This window comes from Microcaecilia unicolor, chromosome 7 (assembly GCF_901765095.1).
Source record: "Microcaecilia unicolor chromosome 7, aMicUni1.1, whole genome shotgun sequence".
NCBI classification, from domain to species: Eukaryota; Metazoa; Chordata; class Amphibia; order Gymnophiona; family Siphonopidae; genus Microcaecilia; species Microcaecilia unicolor.
This window is the reverse complement of record NC_044037.1, coordinates 269,880,563-269,893,143: the sequence shown is the minus strand read 5'-3', so window position 1 is coordinate 269,893,143 and position 12,581 is coordinate 269,880,563. Positions and strand designations below refer to the sequence as shown.

Genomic DNA, 12,581 nt, shown 5'->3' with positions numbered 1-12,581 from the left:
TTTCTGAAAAGATGCATTTCCTCAGGTTGCTCCTGAGTCTGTTCCTTTTCACCTTCATCCTATCCCCCTCTCATTCCAGAGCTTCCTTTCAATTGAAAGAGATTCACTTCCTGTGAATTTATGCCACAGAGGTATATAAATGTCTCTGTCATATCTCCCCTCTCCTGTCTTTTTTCCCATATTGAGACCTTTAAGTCTGTCGCCATAAGCTTTATGATGAAGACCACTCACCATTATAGTAAAAGCCCTCTGGATCGACTTCATCTAGTTTTTATCTTTCTGGAGGTGCGGTCTCCAGAACTGTACACAAAATTCTAAATTAGATCTCACCAGAGACTAATACATAGGCATCATCAACTCCATTTTTCTGCTGACCATTCTTTTCCCTGTGTCCCTAAGCATCCTTCTAACTTTTGCCTTTTCTACCTATTTGGCCACTTTAGGACAGAAAACATAGACATAGAAAACACAGAAAAATTACCATACCCAAGTCCTGCTACTCTTTCTTGCACATAAGTACTTTACCCCCTAAACTGTACTGCTCCCTTGGCTTTTTGCAGCCCAAGTGCATGACCCTACATTTTTTAGCATTAAGTCTTAGCTACCAAATTCTGGACCATTCTTCAAGGTTTGCTAGGTCCTTCCTCGTGTTATCTACACCATCATGGGTGTCTACTCTATTGCAGATATTGCTATCATCCATAAAAAGACAAACCTTACCAGACAGCCCTTTGGCCCAAGAACCGAACCTTGTGGCACACCACTGGTAACATCCCGTTCCTCAAATTGAGCTCTATTTACCACTACTCTCTGTTGCCTTCCACTCAACCAGTTCCTAACACAATCAACCACTTTAAGTGATATCATCTTAGATGGACATCAAGGCCTGCCTACTGCTTAAGGAAAATTATCATTGGTGGGTCATCATAAAAAGGGAGAACTAAAGAAGGTTGCTTCTTTGAGACTTCTTTCAGGAGCACCCAGAAGAGATGTGGAGGGGCAATTTCATGTGATGTCTAAGTCTGACTTTGGACATTTTAATAACTATAGTAAAAAAAAACCCCGTAGACAAAAGAATTTTTTTTACATATTTTTCTAAATTGCTTTTCTCATGAACAATCAAAAGAAGTCCATAGAGCCTTGAATGTACTTAGAACAATGTCAACGTGGTTAAATGAAGTGCACCAAAACACTTAGCTTTATGGCGTCTGCCACTGTGAACTCCAGAGTGCATGTAGATTCTGACGGTCCCGTTTCAAAATTTTTCTTCAGGAAACCATACCGCATAACACTGGCTTAACCACTGACGTGACTGCACCAGCCTCCAGTCTAACACGTTAGTGGTTAAGCCAGTGTTATGCGATATGGTTTCCTGAAGAAGAATTTCGAAACCGGACCGTCAGAATCTACATGCACTCTGGAGTTCACAGTGGCAGACGCCATAAAGCTAAGTGTTTTGGTGCACTTCATTTAACCACGTTGACATTGTTCTAAGAACATTCAAGGCTCTATGGACTTTTTTTGATTGTTCATGAGAAAAGCAATTTAGAAAAATATGTAAAAAATTTCTTTTGTCTATGGAGTTTTTTTTAGTCTATGATGACTTTTTGTACGCACAACTAACTGCTTATATGAGGGTTGTCGTACTTGTTGAGACTTTTTCCCCTGTTTTTAACATTTTTGAATCTGTTTGATATGGTGATATAGAATTTTGAACACTGCTACTTTGGTTTTTTGGTGTTTTTCACTTGGACATTTATTTTTTAAATGATCCAAAAAGATTGACACACTAGACACAGAACATCTAGAGAATATCTAGGAAATAGCCATTTTCCAAACCAACAGACATTTTTCAGGTTCGAAAATGGCCGTGTTCACCACTTCATTTTTGGATGTTTTCAGCAAAATGTTCAAAGTTGCATTTAGATGTCATATCAAAAATGCTCCTCCACTTCTTGTATAATAGTATTTATCTTATTTAGCCTGTTCACTAAAAAAAAAAAAATCAACCATCACTCACTTCTGGAAAACTAAGCTAAAAGAGGTGGAGATAGGTTGATTACTATTAGAGAGGAAGTTATCAACAAGGACTACTATTGAAATGTGTTATTTTACTGTTAACCCCAGTTGTTAGTAGCTAGTTCTAATTGCACAAAATGGGACCTTTGCTAAAATAGCACAACTTGTGGTAAAATAACCTATCTTAACAGTAGATCACATTGATAACTTTTCCCCTGTGTATGAAGAGTTTCAGTGTCTGGCAACCAGAGCTGATATTGTGATGTCAAAATGCCTCATTCCACCAATGTCCAAGAAACAGCTTCATCAATGATGTCACAATAGCTTGATTGCCCTATACCAGTGGCGTAGCCATAGGTGGGCCTGGGTGGGCCAGGGCCCACCCTATTTGGACTCGGGCCCACCCAAAATTGTGCACTCTTGCTATGGCTTGCAGAGGTCCTCAAACCCCGTCAGCTGAAGATTTCCTCCTTCTCAGGCAGCCAGTGCTCTTTGAACCGGCAGCTGGCAGCACTTGCCTTGAGCTGAAACCAACACCAGCCCCTCTTCACATGTTTAGTTTTCATGTATGCACAGCCTGCTGGCATCAGCTCAAGGAAAGTGCTGACTGTCTAGGCAGGAGGAAATCTTCATATGGCGGGGTTTGTAGATCCCCTCCTGCTCAGGTATTTAATATTGTGGGCATGCAGGTGGAGGGAGGGATGAAGGACAGAGCAGAGGGGGAGCTAGGGACGGGGGGGAGGGCATGAATTTCATGCCCACCCAACTTGGACTCAGGCCCACCCAAAATTAGCTGTCTGGCTATGCCCCTGCCCTATACTTGTCTCACTTTTATTACATATAGCAGTGGTTTTGAAATTCTAGAGACATTTCTTTTTTCTTCAGTTAAGGGGGGAAGTTGTCAACAGGGGCTACCATTAAGACGTCTTATTTTGCTGTTAACCCGGGTTATTAATTAGTAGGTCTCATTGCACAAAATGGACTTGTGCTAAAATAGAATGTGTTGTGGTAAAATAATCTGTCTTTCACAATAGCCCATGTTGATAACACCCCAATCCCCTTAATATGCACCTGTTTAATTTGCTGCCACATCTCTTTAAACTATCTGCTTCTAGTGTTCGATCTGTGCTTGCTATGACCTCACCTGAAGTACAATTTGTAGTGTAAGCTACACTACATGACGTGGTGGTTTGAATAGCCTAAAGTACACTCAAGTGCACTCCAGCAATATCTTGGAATGCATTAGAGTGCTCATAAAATATAAATCTGAAACTTGTAACAAGTCAGCATATTTCACATTCTAGAGCTGAAACTTATCTGTAAGTCTTTCGCCTGGCTTAAGCTATAGTTTCATTTCGAGGGCATGGATGACATTGCATATCTGCTGTAACCTGCTGCTTTCCCAGAAACAGGTAGGTCTTTGCAGTAAGATAAAACTGAAGTTACATACTGATTGACTGTAAATGCATAAATCTGATAAACAAACTGGGTACATTCATTTCCTGTGCCAGTTTTACAAAATACACAGTGAGTTTGCCTGTGGTAGTGGCATGTTTTTTGAAGAAGATGATATGAGGGACCACCTTAGCCACACAGATCCACCCAGGGCCTTGACTCCAGGTGCCTAGCACTTCCACCAGCTGTCTTCCAGGTGCTGTGGAGAAATTGCAGCCCATCTGCATATCCATACAGCCTAGTCTGGGGTGACTCCAAGGTCCATCCTGATCCACCCAGGACCTCTGCTCCAGGTGCCTAGCACTTTCACCAGCTGCCTTCCAGATGCTGTGAAAGACTTGCAACCCATCTGCATATCCTCACAACCTAGTCCAGGGTGACTCCCAGGTCCACCCCGATCCACTCAGGGCCTTTGCTCCAGGTGCCTAGTGCTTCTACCAGTTGCCTTCCAGGTGCTGTGGAGGACTTGCAGCTCATCTGCATATCCTCACAGTCTAGTCCAGAATGACTCCCAGGTCCACCCCGATCCACCCAGGGCATTTGCTCCAGGTGTTTCTCTAAACTGTATTTTCTCTCTGCTATTTCTTATGGCTCCAGTACAGTTCTTCTTCTTGGTACTTTCCATTCCCAATCTCTTTCTCCATCTGAAACCACTGTATACTGGAGGAACACATTGCCTACCTTCTACTTTCATCATCTCACCATCTCTTTTGTCTTCTCCTTTCTCTTCAGCTCTCAACCTTCAACATTTCCTTCTTATCATTCAACCATCTCCTTTCTGTCTCAGTACAGCTTGTCTTCGTCATTGTCATCATGCCTCTCCTACTCTTCTCTGTACTCTCTTGCTCCTTCTACTACTCTCCACTGAGGATATCAATCCCAATCCTGGTCCTCCACATCAGCTCTCATCTTATTTGTGCAGGTTACACAGTGATGTTTCCATTCTAATTTGTGTTCCTTTCCCTTTCTTCTCTGCCTTTCTCATGAGCTCTGTGGAATGCCCGCTGTGTCTGCAACAAACTTTCCTATATCCACAACCTCTTTACCTTTTGTAATCTCCATCTGCTTGCCCTAACTGAGACTTGGCTTTGCCCTGAAAACTCTGCTTCAGTTGTGGCCCTGTGTCTTGGAGGCTACCTTTTCTCACATACTCCTCGCCGGGTGTCCACAGAGGTCATGTCAGGCTACTACTCTCACCCTCCTGTAGATTTCAGCCTCTTCTTCCACCTCAATCTCAAAGCTTTTCTTCCTTCAAAGTCCACTCCATCTGTTTATTCACTGCTCTACCTCTCTGAGTAGCAGTCATTTATTGATCCCCTAATAAGTCCCTTTCTTCCTTTCTCACTGACTTTGACTCCTGGCTTTCCTTCTTTCTTTAACCTTCATCTCCTTCCCTCATTCTTGTGGATTTTAACATTCATGCTAATGACCTCTCTGACACTTATACTTCTCAGTTTCTCATTTTAATATCCTCTTTCAATCTTCAACCCTGTTCCACTATCACTGCTCACCAGAATGGCCACTGTCTTGATCTTATCTTCTTCTCCTAGTCTTCACTCTCTAGTTTCTGTGCCTCAGCTCTTCCCCTCTCTGACCATCATCTGATAACTTTCACACTTAAACACCCTCCCCCTCACCCAGTGCCATCCAATCTTTACCAATACATTTAGAAATCTTCAGGCTAATGACTCTTCTACTCTGCCCTCTAGTGTTTCAAACCTGTTGTCAACCACTATGTTATCTAAGTCTGTCAATGATGCTGTCTCTTCCTATAATACTATTCTCCCCTATGCTCTGGATACTCTCACTCCTCATATTCCCCGTTCTGTAAAGTGTACCAAACGCCAGCCTTGGCTGACCTCTAGAATCCACTACCTACGTTCCTGTGCCCAATCTGCTGAACGCCTTTGGCTTAAATTTTGCTAACCTCATTCCAGTCTGCTCTTTCACTTGCCAAACAGTACTACAACATTCCATTGACAAACCCTCTTGGCTCAAACCCTCAACTTCTCTTTGCCACAACTGAACTGTCTCCTTAAAGTGCCTTCACCTTCAACTCTCCCTTCACTTTCTCCCCAGACTCTGGCTACTTTCATGATAAGCTTCACAAGATTAACCTTGAATTCTCAGCCAAGTCACCTCCACCTCTCCTTCCCTTAGTCCATTCTCTTAATCCTCCTTTAACCCCTGCCTCCTTTTCTTCCTTTTCTGAAATCACTGAAGAGGAAATAGCACATTTTCTTTCCTCCTCCAAACTGACTACCTGTTCCTCTAATCCTATTCCCACCTATCTACTTAGCACTGTCTCTCCTACTGTCATCTCTTCTATCTGTCAAATCCTCAATCTTTCACTTTCCACTGCTACTATTCCTGATGGCTTCAAACATGCTGTAGTTACAAAATTCCTCAAAAAAGCTTTCATAAAACCTTCATTGGACCCTACCTATCCTTCCAACTATAGCTCCATCTCCTCTTCCCTTTCCTATCCAAGATACTCGAATGTGCTATTCACCGCCATTGTCTTGACTTTCTTTCATCTCAAGCTATTCTTGATCCACTTCAATCTGGCTTTCACCCTCTTCATTCAACTGAAACAGCCCTTGCTAATGTCTCCAATGACCTTGGAGCAAAGGCCCTGAGTGGTCAATATTCTCAATGGAGAAGGGTAGTTAGTGGAGATCCACAGGGGTCTGTGCTGGGACCGCTGCTTTTTAACATATTTATAAATGACCTAGAGATGGGAGTAACTAGTGAGGTAATTAAATTTGCTGATGACACAAAGTTAATCAAAGTCGTTAAATCGCGGGAAGGTTGTGAAAAATTACAAGAGGACCTTATAAGACTGGGAGATGTGGCATCTAAATGGCAGATGACGTTTAATGTGAGAAAGTGCAAAGTGATGCATGTGGGAAAGAGGAACCCGAATTGCAAGGTTCCACGTTAGGAGTCACAGACCAAGAAAGGGATCTAGGTGTCGTCGTTGATGAAACATTGAAACCTTCTGCTCAGTGTGCTGCTGTAGCTAAGAAAGCAAATAGAATGTTAGGCATTATTAGGAAATGAATGAAAAACAAAAATGAGGATGTTATAATGCCTTTGTATCGATCCATGGTGGGACCGCACCTCAAATATTGTGTTCAATTCTGGTCGCCACATCTCAAAAAAGATATAGTGGAATTAGAAAGGTGCAGAGAAGGGCGACAAAAATGATAAAGGGGATGGAATGACTTCCCTATGAGAAAAGGCTAAAGCAGCTAGGGCTCTTCAGCTTGGAGAAAAGGCAGCTGAGGGGAGATATGATAGAGGTCTATAAAATAATGAGAGGAGTTGAACGGGTAGACGTGAAGCATCTGTTTACGCTTTCCAAAAATACTAGGACTAGGGGGCATTCGATGAAGCTACAAAGTAGTAAATTTAAAACGATTTGGAGAAAAAGTTTCTTCACTCATCGTGTAATTAAACTTGAATTCGTTGCCAGAGAATGTGGTAAAGGTGGTTAGCTTAGCAGAGTTTTAAAAAGGTTTGGACGGCTTCCTAAAGGAAAAGTCCATAGACCATTATTAAATTGGACTTGGGGAAAATCCACTATTTCTGGGATAAGCAGTATAAAATGTTTTGTACATTTTTGAGATCTTGCTAGATATTTGTGACCTGGATTGGCCACTGTTGGAAACAGGATGCTGGGCTTGATGTACCTTTGGTCTGTCCCAGCATGGCAATACTTATGTACTTATGTATGACCTGTTCCTGGCCAAATCCAAAGGTCTCTATTATATCCTCATCCTTCTTGATCTATGTGTTGCTTTTGACACTGTTGATCACCGCCTACTCCTTGATACACTGTCCTCACTTGGAATTAAGGGCTCTTTTCTTTCCTGGTGTTCTAGTTATCTCTCCCTTCACACTTTTATTGTATACTCTGGTGGATCCTCTTCCACTTCTATCCCACTATCAGTTGGTGTGCCTCAGGGCTCTGTCTTGGGGCCTCTTTTTTTCTCAATCTATACTTCTTCCCTTGGTACTCTGATCTTATCCCATGGTTTTCAATATCATCTTTATACTGATAACTCCCAGATCTACCTGAAGCTGGATAGATTTGGATGGGCTGGAATGAAGCTTTTCAAGGGCTTCAATGATAACTTCTGAAGTTTTAGAACAAAGACAGTGCTGAACAGACTTCTATGGTCTATGCCCTGAAAATGGCATGGAGAAATCAAGATCAAGTATACATATGTTGTATCACCTCATACCTTATGTAATGAGTTTATCTTCTCGGACAGACTGGATGGACCATACAGGTCTTTATCTGTCATCATTTACTGTGTTACTCACATTACTATGAAGCCAAAGCAATAGTTCCTGAGAGCCGCACAGATTTGAACTGTCAATATGTGCTGTTTAAATGCAGGGAACTTGGGCAGTTTTGAAACAGCCCATTTATATAGGTGAAAGGGTTTTGGAAGTTGCCTTCATTCCCTCTCATTCTATAACAGGTTGCCTAACTTAAAGCATCATTTCCATATTTAAATTTATAAAATACTGCCATTTACACACATGTATGCAGCTGTCTCATACTTATTTGTAATTATGTACTAACATGAGTTAGTGTTTAATTGCAGGGGAGGGTTTTCATGGGGGACAACTATAGACAGGGACAAAATTTGCGTGCATAACTTACAGATTGCTGTAAATTACATGCATAAATACTGCACTTAGAGATAAAATTTATGACAGACATAGTTCCTGCCTGTTTAAATCACCTACATAACCCCCAATATTCAGCAGCACTGAAGTGGGCAGTGGTGTTAAATATTACCTCTGACTGCTGCAAAAAAAGGGGGCAGGTCAGATGTGGTTCAGGGGGTGACATTAGGGAGGAGCCTGGGGTTATACGGGTGCCAGCATTATTCAGTGCTGGCACCCGCATTGCTAAGTGGCCAATGTAGGGCAACTTTTAGTTGTTTCTGGATAACAGGCAATTACAGGAAATGGAAGTTGCCCCTTATATGTTCTGGGTATTTCAGCTTGGACAAGCCCATGACTTATTGCTTTAAAATAGTAGTTTGGAGGAAAAGGAAATCCATAGGCATATAAGGTTTTCTACTTTACCTTCAATTTGAAACCACAAGTAAAGAGTGGTAGACAAAATTTCATGCAAGAACACATGTATGATATAAAAAACCACTATTCTAATTACTTAGTAGAAATTAGTGTCCTTCTACTAAGCTGCAGTAAGCACTGGGAGCATATTAGGTGGTGGAGAGTAGGCATACCCAGTGTTGATTGGTTGTGGAGGAGTGGCCTAGTGGTTAAAGCACCAGTCTTGACATCCAGAGGTGATCGGTTCAAGTCCCACTGCTGCTCCTTGTGATCTTCTCACACTCGATGCCCACGTGAAGAACACAACCAAAAAGATGTTCCGCTCCATGTGGAAACTCAAATGAGTAAAACCTTTCTTCCCGAGATATATAGTCCATACCTTAGTACAGTCAGTGGTAATAAGTCATCTGGACTACTGCAAGGAACTGTATGCTGGCTGCAAAGAACAAAATATTTAAAAACTCCAAACAGCTCAGAATACCGCCGCCAGACTCATATTTGGAAAAACCAAATACGAAAGTGCAAAACCCTTAAGAGAGAAACTTCATTGGCTCCCACTCAAGGAATGCATTGCGTTCAAAATCTGCACAATTGTACACAAAATCATTCACGCAGACGTCCCAATCTATATGCTAAACCTTGTGGACCTGCCTCCCAGGAACACCATAAGATCATCCCGCAAATTTCTCAACCTGCACTTCCCCAGCTGTAAAGGACTAAAATACAAGCTGATACACACCACCACCTTCTCTTACATGAGTACACAGCTGTGGAATGCATTGCCTACAGCCCTGAAAGCAATTGACGAAATAACTAGCTTCCGCAAATCTTTAAAGACTCATCTCTTCAACAAGGCCTACTAAGAGAACCCACGGCCTCACAACAGTACCTCACCAATATTCCCAATTATTAAAGTCCACCTTCCATACCATCCGAATAACACCTTCCTTCTTTCTTCCTTTACTTAATCTCTGTACAATACTAAGTGTTTTTGTTATCATGAAATGACTATACCATAACAAACTATGTAAGCCACATTGAGCCTGCAAATAGGTGGGAAAATGTGGGATACAAATGCAATAAATAAATAAATCTTGGGCAAGTCACTTAATCCTCCGTTGCCTCAGGTATGAAATTAGACTGTGAGCCCTAGAGGGACAGAGAAATACCCAGTGTACCTGAATGTAACTCACTTTGAGCTACTACTGAAAAAGGTGTGAGCAAAACCTAAATAAATAAATAAATACTGCTACGCACTAAGCAATTAGTACGTGGTTAATACGTGAGTCCTTAATACCTAGAAAATAGATGTAGTTAAGGGGTCATGCACTGATGGCCATGTGCTGATGGGAAAATTAGCATATGGCCAATGTTGTTAAAACAGACATATTATAGCCGTGCTAAAAGTGGCCTCAGTGCACGAGAAACCCAAGTGCTAGTCATTGCGCAGGCTACCTTTTAGCACAGCTTAGTATAAGGGCCCTTTGCCTCTGCGAGTGCCTGAATTTTTATCCATAATTATCCTCAGCTGTTCAAGCAGAACACACAAATCCATTTCCTCTCGTAATTATAAATATAAAGCCAATAGGTAAAACATAAAAACACTTACAGTAAGATCGGGCCAAATAGCAGCAGTATTTTAGGTCCTTCATTGTACTTTACTATGAGTGCTCTGCTTTCCTAAGCCATTTGCCTTGGCGCCTCAAAAGGCTCTTGACATAAAAATCCATCCATTAACATATGGTATTTTAGATACACTACATAAGTACATAACTATTGCCACACTGGGACAGATGAAAGGTCCATCAAGCCCAGCATCCTGTTTCCAACAGTGGCCAATCCAGGTCACAAACACCTCTTAATTATACATACAGAGTAAACATCTAGAAACTTAATGCCAAGAAGTGTAGAGTGATGCACCTGGGGTGCGGAAAAGAGAGATACCGGATAGGAGGGGGAGAGATTAGTAAGCGCGACTCAGGAGAGAGACCTTGGGGTGTTGGTGTCGAAGGATCTGAAGGTGAAGAAACAATGCGACAAGGCAACGGCCGTGGCCAGAAGGATGCTAGGCTGCGTAGAGAGGGGCATAACCGGCAGAAGAAAGGAGGTGTTGATGCCCACAAGTCATTGGTGAGGCCCCACTTGGAGTATTGTGTTCAGTTTTGGAGGCTGTATCTTGCTAAAGATGTAAAAAGACTGGAAGTGGTGCAAAGAAAAGCTATGAAAATGGTTTGGGATTTGCGTTGCAAACCGTAAGAGGAGAGACTTGCTCACCTGAACATGTATACCTTGGAGGAAAGGAGATACAGGGGTGATATGATACAGACGTTCAAATATTTGAAAGGTATTAATCCACAAACGAACCTTTTACGGAGACGGGAAGGCAGTAGAACTAGAGGTCATGAATAGAGGTTGAAGGGGGGCAGACTCAGGACTAATGTCAGGTGGTGGATATGTGGATATGTGGAATGCCCTCCCGCGGGAGGTGGTGGAGATGAAAACGGTAATGGAATTCAAACACGCATGGGATAAACACAAAGGAATCCTGTTTAGAAGGAATAGTTCCGTGGAATCTTAGCGTAGATTGGGTGGTGACGCTGGTAACTAGAAACAAAACGGGAGCTGAGCAGACTTCTACGGTCTACGCCATGATCGTGACTGAATAGATAGGGATGGGCTGGAGTGTAAATTTTAAGGGGCTTCAATGTTAGCTTCAGAACTTAGTACAAGAACAGTGCTGGGCAGACTTCTACGGTCTGTGCCCTGAGAAAGGCAAGGGCAAATCAAACTCGGGTATACATATAAAGTATCACATACCATGTAAAATGAGTTTATCTTGTTGGGCAGACTGGACGGACCGTACAGGTCTTTATCTGCCGTCATTTACTATGTTACTCACGTAAACAAAATCTTAAAACAGCAGCTTTCTAATTATTTACCTAAAGTTGCCCCCACTTTATGGACGCTAAACTTATACAGCAGAATCTATGCACCAGAAAAATCCACATGAATAAAATGTCTTTCAGAAAGTACTCAAGCCTTAAGAAACATGAACCTCAATTAAGCAGGATGCTCTAGAAAGTTACTTCTGAGTGAAGAGATTTACCTTAAAGAAGGAATGAAGAAGCATCCAGGTCACTGTGACCAGGTGGATCACTACAGTCTTTCCCTAGGACTAGAAAATCATACATATAAATCATATGATCAGACATTATGTTCCTGCCTTAGGTGCCACACTGTTCTTCCGTTACTAGTCAATGTTTAACTAACTTGTCAAATTGGATTATATCAGCTGCTCTTACTGCTGCTCAGGCAGTGCTAATTAAATGGGAGTGTTTATACTGTACCTTAGTCAAATATTAAAGTCCCATTGAGTCATGGCTGATAGTCAATATAGCTGCCGGTAAAAAAGACAGATTCCTTTTTCTGCTTTTCCTTAGCCTCGTGGATGGTAAAAATAAATGCTGCCCTAGATAATGATGTTATGTAAGCATTTTGGAGGCAATTCTTTAACTGGCTGCCACAATTTAGGTGCTCACGTAACACAGGCAGTGAGACTCTTCTACAGGGACATGTACATAAAATATTAGTATAACCCAGCATCAGCATGTCTAAATACAGGTGCTTACATATATGCTAGATCTATGGATGCCATAAATAGCCATACCTAATCTCAGCAGTTGAGGGGTAGTCTAGTTATTAGGGCACTGAATTTGATAACCAGAGGTGGCCAGTTCAAATCCCACTGCAGGCCCTTGTGATTTTGGGCAAGTCACTTAACCCTCCATTGCCTTAGGTACAATATTAGACTGTGAGCCCTCTAGGGACAGAGAACTACCTAGTGTGCCAGAAAGGGGCAGCCTAACCATTATGCCACCTGAGGCAGGGGCTTCAGGTGGCACTCATCAGGAGTGGCATCTTTGCAACATTTTACCTCATCATGGTGACTTTCCAATCCTGGCAGCAATTCCCATACGCTGCCCTGCCGCCACCTCTTCCCTCCTTTA

General features: G+C 42.1%; 1 protein-coding gene across 1 annotated transcript in view; it reads right to left on the bottom strand.

The window, feature by feature from the left end:
• NCKAP5 (NCK associated protein 5) overlaps nt 1–11,723 on the bottom strand; it is an 898,061-nt gene extending 886,338 nt beyond the window's left edge. The window contains exon 1 of the mRNA XM_030209965.1: nt 11,661–11,723. The gene's annotated coding sequence lies outside the window, so the exon portion shown is untranslated. The remainder of the gene's footprint in view (nt 1–11,660) is intronic.
• Nucleotides 11,724–12,581: the final 858 nt, after the last annotated feature.